Source organism: Salvelinus fontinalis, chromosome 6, assembly GCF_029448725.1.
Source record: "Salvelinus fontinalis isolate EN_2023a chromosome 6, ASM2944872v1, whole genome shotgun sequence".
Lineage (NCBI taxonomy): Eukaryota > Metazoa > Chordata > Actinopteri > Salmoniformes > Salmonidae > Salvelinus > Salvelinus fontinalis.
In genome coordinates this window covers 30,393,394-30,403,223 of record NC_074670.1, presented here as the reverse complement: position 1 = coordinate 30,403,223, position 9,830 = coordinate 30,393,394, and the positions used below count along the sequence as shown (strand labels likewise).

The 9,830-nt window shown below is 40.5% G+C and overlaps 1 long non-coding RNA gene across 1 annotated transcript; it reads right to left on the bottom strand.

Annotated features, from left to right (window-relative positions):
* Positions 1–375: 375 nt before the first annotated feature.
* Positions 376–3,383, bottom strand: LOC129857621 (uncharacterized). Its single transcript, XR_008759927.1, has 2 exons — positions 3,212–3,383; positions 376–2,223 (listed from the first exon to the last, which is right to left on the bottom strand). It is a non-coding gene; the product is annotated as an uncharacterized LOC129857621 (long non-coding RNA).
* Positions 3,384–9,830: the final 6,447 nt, after the last annotated feature.

The following is a 9,830-nucleotide window of genomic DNA, read 5'->3' as shown; positions in this document are numbered from 1 at the left end:
GTACAAATCGTACGAATTTGTTAAAGGTATGATATGTTACGAATGCCAATTTATTGTGGCTAACGTTAGCTAGGTGGCTAACGTTAGCTAGGCTAGGGTTTGCTAGACATTCCTATGTAATGTTATACTCCCAACCGGACCAACCACCCTACTTCGGTTTTTGCCTTGAGTAACCTTCTGTCTTATGTAACCATACCAAAGGTATATCATATTAATATTGAGTGTCCGGATATACATTTACTATGTTACGTCTAGTCTATCAACCAGGCTGCTATACCGGATTTTTGACACAGTTGTTAGTATGATGCCCCATTTACACAGTGAAGTGTTATTTCATCTTCATTAATTCTTGCCCCGCTACTGAATGGACAAGTGTAGTGTTTGTAACACAAGAGATCACATTTATTTTGGGAGATTGTAAAATATGACCTTTTCATTGAAAGACCAGATAAATATATTGTTTCAGGTGATAATAAACATATTCGTTCGAAAGAAAAATCCTCAACTTGTATCTCTAACTTTATAGCGAGTCAAGCTAGCTTGCACTGCAGAGCAGCTAGCTAAACGGTAGGCTAGGTTGAAGATACCATTGTAACCATTGTATCTAGCGGGTTGTCAGACAATTTTTGGGTCGAACCTAGCTCAAATTCTACACATCGGAGTAAAACAAGGCTACAGCGTCCATAAGGTAACCATTATGCCTCGTTCACAGTACCCATAAGCACTCCATTACGTTGCGCTGGATGTCATGCATTTCAATGGGGACGTCCACAATGGAGTGGATTTACAACACCCCCTTGCGGTTGAAGGCTCCGTTGCAAGAAGGACATTGTATAATTTGACATTTTCCAAACTTTGCGTTGTCTTCAGTCTAGCCAGAGTCCAAACGTTACCAAACCACAGAAGAAGATTAAAATATGTGGTTTTCGTTGATGGATGATGGTAGATACCGAAATCGATTAGCTAAAGTTATTTTGCAAGCTATTTTTAAGTTAGCTAGCTAGCTTGATTCTGTATGGAGCCATAGCTAGCTAGCGTAATCATTAGAAAATGAATCATTCACCTGCTAAGACCTAGCAACTGACATAAATCCCATGATTTATTGATCACCCAGTTAGATCTGGAGTTTTAGTAGAAGCACGACTGAATTTAGAAAATTATTTGTTTAGCTTTAACATTGGGTGCATACTGTGAATCTGTACTGCCCTTTGATTAATTAAAAACCATATCTAAATAATTTACAACTGTTTGTCCCCACTCTCCAGGCTGCAATCCACTCCCAGTTAAAAGGGGTCCATTCAGGCCTCCGTCAGCTCCACAATGCTCTGGGGGATGTGAAGGACATCCAGAACTCCCTGGTAGAAGTCAGCAATGCCTGGAGGCAAAGCAGTAACACCATTGAGAACTTGAAGTACGTCAAATATGCGGGGATGCAACATCAGTGGAGGCTCCTGAGAGGAGGAAGGTGAGGACCATTCTCCTCAGTGAATATACACTGCTCAAAAAAATAAAGGGAACACTTAAACAACACAATGTAACTCCAAGTCAATCACACTTCTGTGAAATCAAACTGTCCACTTAGGAAGCAACACTGATTGACAATAAATTTCACATGCTGTTGTGCAAATGGAATAGACAAAAGGTGGAAATTATAGGCAATTAGCAAGACACCCCCAATAAAGGAGTGGTTCTGCAGGTGGTGACCACAGACCACTTCTCAGTTCCTATGCTTCCTGGCTGATGTTTTGGTCACTTTTGAATGCTGGCGGTGCTCTCACTCTAGTGGTAGCATGAGACGGAGTCTACAACCCACACAAGTGGCTCAGGTAGTGCAGCTCATCCAGGATGGCACATCAATGCGAGCTGTGGCAAGAAGGTTTGCTGTGTCTGTCAGCGTAGTGTCCAGAGCATGGAGGCGCTACCAGGAGACAGGCCAGTACATCAGGAGACGTGGAGGCCGTAGGAGGGCAACAACCCAGCAGCAGGACCGCTACCTCCGCCTTTGTGCAAGGAGGAGCACTGCCAGAGCCCTGCAAAATGACCTCCAGCAGGCCACAAATGTGCATGTATGTATATTTATATTATATTTAATTATATATATTTATACAGTATATTTTTTTGCTCATCATGGAGTCATTGAAAGATTTAGCAAAGGTGACTTACACTAGTTCCTGGTGCTGAGCTTGATGTTGATGTCGCTGCAGATGTTGATGTGATCAGAATCTGTAAATAGGCCAGTCACGTAAGCCTCTCCGGTAGTTATTTAGCTAGCTAACGGTTAGTTACGGTCTGGTAGGCTGTAGCTAATGTAACCTAACATATACTGAACAAAAAATAGAAATGTAAAGTGTTGGTCCCATGTGTCATGAGCTGAAATAAAAGATCCCACAAATGTTCCATATGCATTTTGTGCACAAATTTGTTTACATCCCTGTTAGTGAGCATTTCTCCTTTTCCAAGATAATCCATCCACCTAACAGATGTGGCATATCAAGAAGCTGATTATTACACAGGTGCACCTTGTACTGGGGACAATAAAAGGCCACTCTAAAATGTTCACACAACACAATGCAACAGATGTCTTAAGTTTTGAGGGAGCGTGCAATTGGCATGCTGACTGCAGAAATGTCCACCAGTGCTGTTGCCAGAGAATTTAATGTTAATCTCTCTACCATAAGTCACCTCCAATGTTGTTTTAGAGAATTTGGCAGTACGTCCACCCGGCCTCACAACCGCAGACCACGTGTAACCAAGCCAGCCCAGGACCTCTACATCCGGCTTCTTTATCTGCGGGATCATCTGAGACCAGCCACCCAGACAGCTGATGAATCTGAGGAGTATTTCTGCCTGTAATAAAGCGCTTTGGTGGGGGAAAATCATTCTAATTGCCTGGGCAATCTCCCTCTTGTGAAATCTCAAGATTAGGGCCTAATTAATTAATTTGAATTGACTGATTTCGTTACATGAACTGTAACTCGTTGAAATTGTCGCGTTGATATTTTTGTTCAGTATAGGTAACGCTAGCTTGCAAAGGTACAGATAGATAGCAGCTGGCTAATTACATTGATTTGCTTTGGAATGTCTAGCCAGAGTATCATGAAATATAGCTAGATTTTTGTTTAGATAAACAAATGTAGTTCGCTAGGTAGTTAGGTAGCTAGGTTAGCTACGATCCCTCTGCTTATTAGTAAGGTAACAGATTAAATGATACCCCAACAGGCTGTGCTTGCTTGTAGTTTGCACATCAAGGTACCGAGCACCACGCTATGACTAAACTTTACAGTTGTTGTCGACATAAGAAGAAAATAAATAGTTATTCGCAAGCTGATGTTCTATGAACGAGTGGCTGTCCAGTGAGTAACATTAGCCACCTCAACAGGGGCGGTACTTCATCCTCAAATTGCTATGAATTTTGGATATTGTGGTTTGCTTACAACCAGGAAATGTAGATGGCCCGTTTCTACCGGTGATTTGTTTAACACTTTTTGGGTTACTACATAATTACATATGTGTTATTTCATAGTTTTGATGCCTTCACTATTATTCTACAATGTAGAAAATGGTTAAAAAAAATAAAGAAAACCCCTTGAATGAGTAGGTGTGTCCAAACTTTTGACTGGTACTGTATGTCTTGATCTAACTATTCAGTAAATTTCAGCCAATATCTTATGACTTCTGATGTAATCAGCCACCTTTTCACTACTATTTCCACGGATACTGTTATTGGTGTGTATTGTAATGTATTCTGCTGTTACAGTTTGTCTGTCCTGTTTCTATTCTCTTCCAGGCTGAGGGGACTCCTTCACTGCCATAGCCGAAGTGTTCAAAATCAGACCCGACTGCAATCTGCTGCAGTCACTCTTTATGTTGTACGTCCTTGCCTAAACTGAGTGCTGTGCCTTTCACTAAAACCACATGATCTCTTTGTATTTTGAGTGGAACGTCCCCTCAACAACCTAAATGGACTTGCCAAAAGTCTAATGCAGACACTTTGAATGCAGCAAGGGTACATAGGAAAACTATTTAACATAGAAATCACTCCCTTGCTGTCAATGTTGGTTGCAATTACTCAACATACAAATGTAGGATCTTAATTTGAGCCACTTTGCTACAGCAGGAAAATAATCCTGCAGCAACAGAAAATGTAAAATCTTATGTGGTTTATAATTAATGGACATTTTTGTAGGGGTTCATACATTTTTATTAGGGCAAATCAAGTCTGAAATGTCCAAATGGAAATGACAAACTTTAAAAGCCTTTTTAAAACTCCAAAACACCCCCAGAGCTAGCTAGCTTAAAAATTGCTTTCAAAATAACTTTACCTAATCACTGCCTAGCCTTAAAAGAAAGACATTTAAACGTACCTGCCATGACAGCTAACAGCTGGGCTTGTGCAATCAGTCTCAGTGGTAGCCTGGTAACCTACGTAGTGATTGACAGGTGGTTGCGCCAGATAACGCCAAGTGTGCTGGTCTACTCAAACCTCACCTGATTGGTTAGATGAAACAGGTCCGTCCTCCCAGAGCTCATGCTCTCTCTCGCTCTCGCTCTTGCTCTCTCTCTCTCTCTATATATCTATCTCTATACCTCAGTGCTCTCTCTCGCTATTGCTCTCTCTCTCTCTATATATCTATCTCTATACCTCAGTGCCCTCTCTCGCTATTGCTCTCTCTCTATATCTATCTCTATACCTCAGTGCTCTCTCTCCTTGCTTGCAAATCGCTGTTTGCACATCTACAAATGTTTATGTCACGGTAACGCACTAAAGCATTGCCAAAAGTCTGAGTGCGCTAAATTGACATGCGCAGGTGTACAGATGCAATTATTGCTTGCAAATATTAAGTTACAAGTTTACAAATGCGATTACAACTCAAAATTAGTTTTTTTCACGTTTACAACTCATCAGTTACATGTTTGAGAATGTGTTTACAACTCCAATTAAATTTTACACATTCAAATCATTGTCAATTATTTACCCCCATAAAGTTACTTTTCAATGTGTTCACGAAAACCTGAAATCGTCATCCACAAGTAAAAAATAAGAAGGGGTGCGGATTGCACATGAAGCATCCAGGTAAAACAACAGAAGTAAACGCCATGCTTGCTAACGTGTAGAGCCTTTGGGTTCATTGGGCATCATTGAGTGGCAAGGTACAGGGAATGTGACGTGTACTAGTACGCACGTCTTGATACTACGGAAGAGAGAACGGTGGAGAGACCAGCTCTCAACCTCTACTCCCAACTGTTTTCAAATTTATACCGCCATTTATGGACAGCTGTGTACAGTATTACCAAGAACATTTTTAGATATAGACATATTGTAAATGTGTATTATTGTACCATCATCGTTTTTATTGCAAAAATAAATACAAATACACTCAACTTGACAGAGGTATTGAACTGTCCATTGTTCAGCACAGAAATGTATAAAACAGGACCATGTCTGAAAAACAAGTGTTTCTGATCTTATGTCAAAATGACACAGGCAAGCTAACGGTTATAGAAATCAGGAATGCAGACAGGCTCTATAGACCTCTATATCTAAAGTGGCAAGAAAAAGTATGTGAACCCTTTGGAATACCTGGGTTTCTGCATAAATTTGTCATCAAATTTGATCTGATCTTCATCTAAGTCACAACAATAGACAAATACAGTGTGCTTAAACTAATAACACACAAATTATAGGTATTTTCTTGTCTATATTGAATACATCATTTAAACATTCACAGTGTAGGTTGGAAAAAGTATGTGAACCTCTAGACTCCTATTGGAGTCAGGAGTCAGCGAACCTGGAGTCCAATTAATGAGACGAGATTGGAGATGTTGGTTAGAGCTGTCTTGCCTATAAAAAACACTCACAAAATGTGAGTTTGCTATTCACAAGAAGCATTGCCTGATGTGAACCATGCCTCAAACAAAAGAGATCTCAGAAGACCTAAGATTAAGAATTGTTGACTTGCAATAAGCTGGAAAGGGTTACAAAAGTATTTCTAAAAGCCTTGATGTTCATCAGTCCACGATAAGACAAATTGTCTATAAATGGAGAAAGTTCAGCACTGTTGCTACTCTCCCTAGGAGTGGCCGTCCTGCAAAGATAACTGCAAGAGCACAGCGCAGAATTCTCAATGAGGTTAAGAAGAATCATAGTGTCAGCTAAAGACTTACAGAAATCTCTGGAACATGCTAACATCTCTGTTGACGAGTCTACTATACTTAAAATACTTAACAAGAATGGTGTTCATGGGAGGACACCACGGAAGAAGCCACTTCTGTCCAAAAGAACATTGCTGCACGTCTGAAGTTTGCGAAAGTGCACCTGGATGTGAGCAGTTCACACCAGACATCCCAAGAATATTGCTGAAATGAAACAGTTTTGTTAAGAGAAATGGTTCAAAATTCCTCCTGACCGTTGTGCAGGTCTGATCCGCAAGTACAGAAAACGTTTGATGGAGGGTCAACCAGTTATTAAATCCAAGGGTTCACATACTTTTTCCATCCTGCACTGTGAATGTTTACATGGTGTGTTCAATTAAGACATGAACATGTATAATTGTTTGTGTTATTAGTTTAAGCAGACTTTGTCTTTTGTTGTGACCAAATTGTAAGACCAATTTATGTAGGAATCCAGGTATTTCCAAAGGGTTCACATACTTTTTCTTGCCACTGTATATGAGTGACTGAGTCGAACACACAAAAAAATAGGTGAGGTGAGGACATCTCATAATAATGGCTGGAACGGAGCGAACGGAATGGCATCAAACACCTGGAAACCATGTGTTTGATGTATTTGATACCATTTCACTGGTTCTGCTCCAGCCATTACCACGAGCCTGTCCTCCCCAATTAAGGTGCCACCAACCTCCTGTGTTTGAATCTTAAGCAATCTGCCTACACATTGTTGGAGGTACAATAAACCAACATAGATATTGTAGTAGGTCAAAGCTGTGTGCTGGAAAACCTTGGTAGAGCATGGGTGACGAATGCACTGTGGTGCTCATGTGAATTTCCTTAATTTTTTCGGCTTCAGACCAATGCCTACTTCTCACGTGCCCTCCAGTTTCACCGGAAGTTGACCCGCTAGCGGACACCGATCCTTAAGAATTTTTAAAACTTTCTTTTTTGTTTTTAATATCAATATGACAAAGGCCTGTTCTACATGTGCTCTGTGACACACAACAAGAAGTGCACTCAAATAGGCTACAAAGCATATTATGTGAGATCCACAGCTATTGAACAGCCCTATGGGAGCCTCAGCTTGCTATAGTATTTTCTGTATACTGAAGCAGTAAATGTACTTTGGTTGCAGTACACAGCCCCTTTGTATCAGCATTCAGCAGTCAGGTCGCTCCCTGGAGCTCACGCCACAATCAAAGAAATGCAGGGGTCACACCGTCTGGTTTCAAATGAAACTGGGATGAGCTGGCCTCGACACTGATAGAATTCCTAATGGGATTTTCCTGAGAGGAATACAGTCCATGGACACATGCCACATGGTCAGTTGTACAGTGGAAAAACTTAAATTATTACAATTTCTTTGTCTTAGTTGTGTTTGAATGTCACTAAAGATAACAGAAAGGCTGTTTATGTCACCCTGATTTACATACATAGAGGTTTGTGACAGTGAAAAAAGTAATGATTAAAAAAAAGCATTGCAGCTTTGCACTGTCAGTGCAAATTTGGAAATAATAACCAACGGGAAAGTCCTATTCCCTCGTCTGTCTCCTTTGGCAGATTATTGCATTCTGTGGTGTCACAGTGCAAATTGCTGCCCAATTGATTTTCATCATAACACTTATTCATCAGGGCTGCAAGGAGTATTCTCAGTCCCAAAGGCAATGCATAGAGTAGAGTGTAAATGAGTGTTACACTGCAATGCCAGGGAAAACATATACTACCATGATGGGATACATACTTTCACATACGCTACATAGGCATATAAACAGCAGATCTTTAAACAGGGCGGGAGTAATGTAGGGGCTTACAGGGGCTGCATAATAATACATATATCAAATATACAGTTGCAAAAAAAAGTATGTGAACCCTTTGGAATTACCTGGATTTCTACATAAATTGGTCAACAAATGTGATCTGATCTTCCTCTAAGTCACAACAATAGACAAATACAGTGTGCTTAAACTAATAACACACAAATTATAGGTATTTTCTTGTCTATATTGAATACATCATTTAAACATTCACAGTGTCGGTTGGAAAAAGTATGTGAACCTCTAGACTCCTATTGGAGTCAGGAGTCAGCGAACCTGGAGTCCAATTAATGAAACGAGATTGGAGATGTCAGTTAGAGCTGTCTTGCCTATAAAAAACACTCACAAAATGTGAGTTTGCTATTCACAAGAAGCATTGCCTGATGTGAACCATGCCTCGAACAAAAGAGATCTCAGAAGACCTAAGATTAAGAATTATTGACTTACATAAAGCTGGAAAGGGTTACAAATGTATTTCTAAAAGCCTTGGTGTTCATCAGTCCACGGAAGGACAAATTGTCTATAAATGGAGAAAGTTCAACACTGTTGCTACTCTCCCTAGGAGTGGCCGTCCTGCAAAGATGACTGCAAGAGCACAGCGCAGAATGCTCAATGAGGTTAAGAAGAATCTTAGCTAAAGACAGAACATCTCTGTTGACGAGTCTACAATACATACAACACTAAACTAGAATGGTGTTCATGGGAGGACACCACGGAAGAAGCCACTGCTGTCCAAAAAAACATTGCTGCACGTCTGAAGTTCGCAAAAGAGCACCTGGATGTTCCACAGCACTACTGGCAAAATGTATGTGGACAGATTAAACTAAAGTTGAGTTGTTTGGAAGGAACACAACACTATGTTTGGAGAAAAAAAGGCACAGCACAACAACATCAAAACCTCATCCCAACTGTAAAGTATGGTGGAGGGAGCATCATGGTTTGTGTTGCTTTGCTGCCTCAGGGCCTGGACAGCTTGCTATCGTCGACGGAAAAATGAATTCCCATGTTTATCAAGACATTTTGCAGGAGAATGTTAGGCTATCTGTCCGCCAATTGAAGCCCAAAACACAGTAGTAAATCAACAACAGAATGGCTTCAACAAAATAAAATACGCCTTCTGGAGTGGCCCAGTCAGAGTCCTGACCTCAACCCGATTGAGATGCTGTGACATGACCTCGAGAGCGGTTCACACCAGACATCCCAATAATATTGTTGAACTGAAACAGTTTTGTCAAGAGTAATGGTCCAAAATTCTTTCTGACCATTGTGCAGGTCTGATCCGCAACTACAGAAAACGTTTGGTTGAGGTTGTTGCTTCCAAAGGAGCGTCAACCAGTTATTAAATCCAAGGGCTCACATACTTTTCCCACCCTGCACTGTGAATGTTTACATGGTGTATTCAATAAAGACATAAAAATGTATAATTGTTTGTGTGTTATTAGATTAAACAGACTGTATTTGTATATTGTTGCGACTTAGATGAAGATCAGATCAAATGTAATGGCCAATATATGCAGAAACCCAGGTAATTCCAAAGGGTTCACATATTCTTTCTTGCAACTGTATATTAAATATTTATTATATGTTTTTTATTGTTTTACTGCAACCTTCAACCACAGAATGATTCAGGAGCCCACTCTCAACGAGTGTAGACAGCCTGCAGCTGCCTGCTGCCTCTCTGCTAATCGTCAGATGGGGGAGGAGAGGAGGTAGGGAGCCCACGTGGGTAACTGATTAGGATTAATAAAATAAACGGCATAATTAATACATGTGGCCGGTCAATTGTGCGAGTCAGTGGCTGGGCCCAAGAGGCAAAATAAAATAAACTATTTATTTTTGTATTTT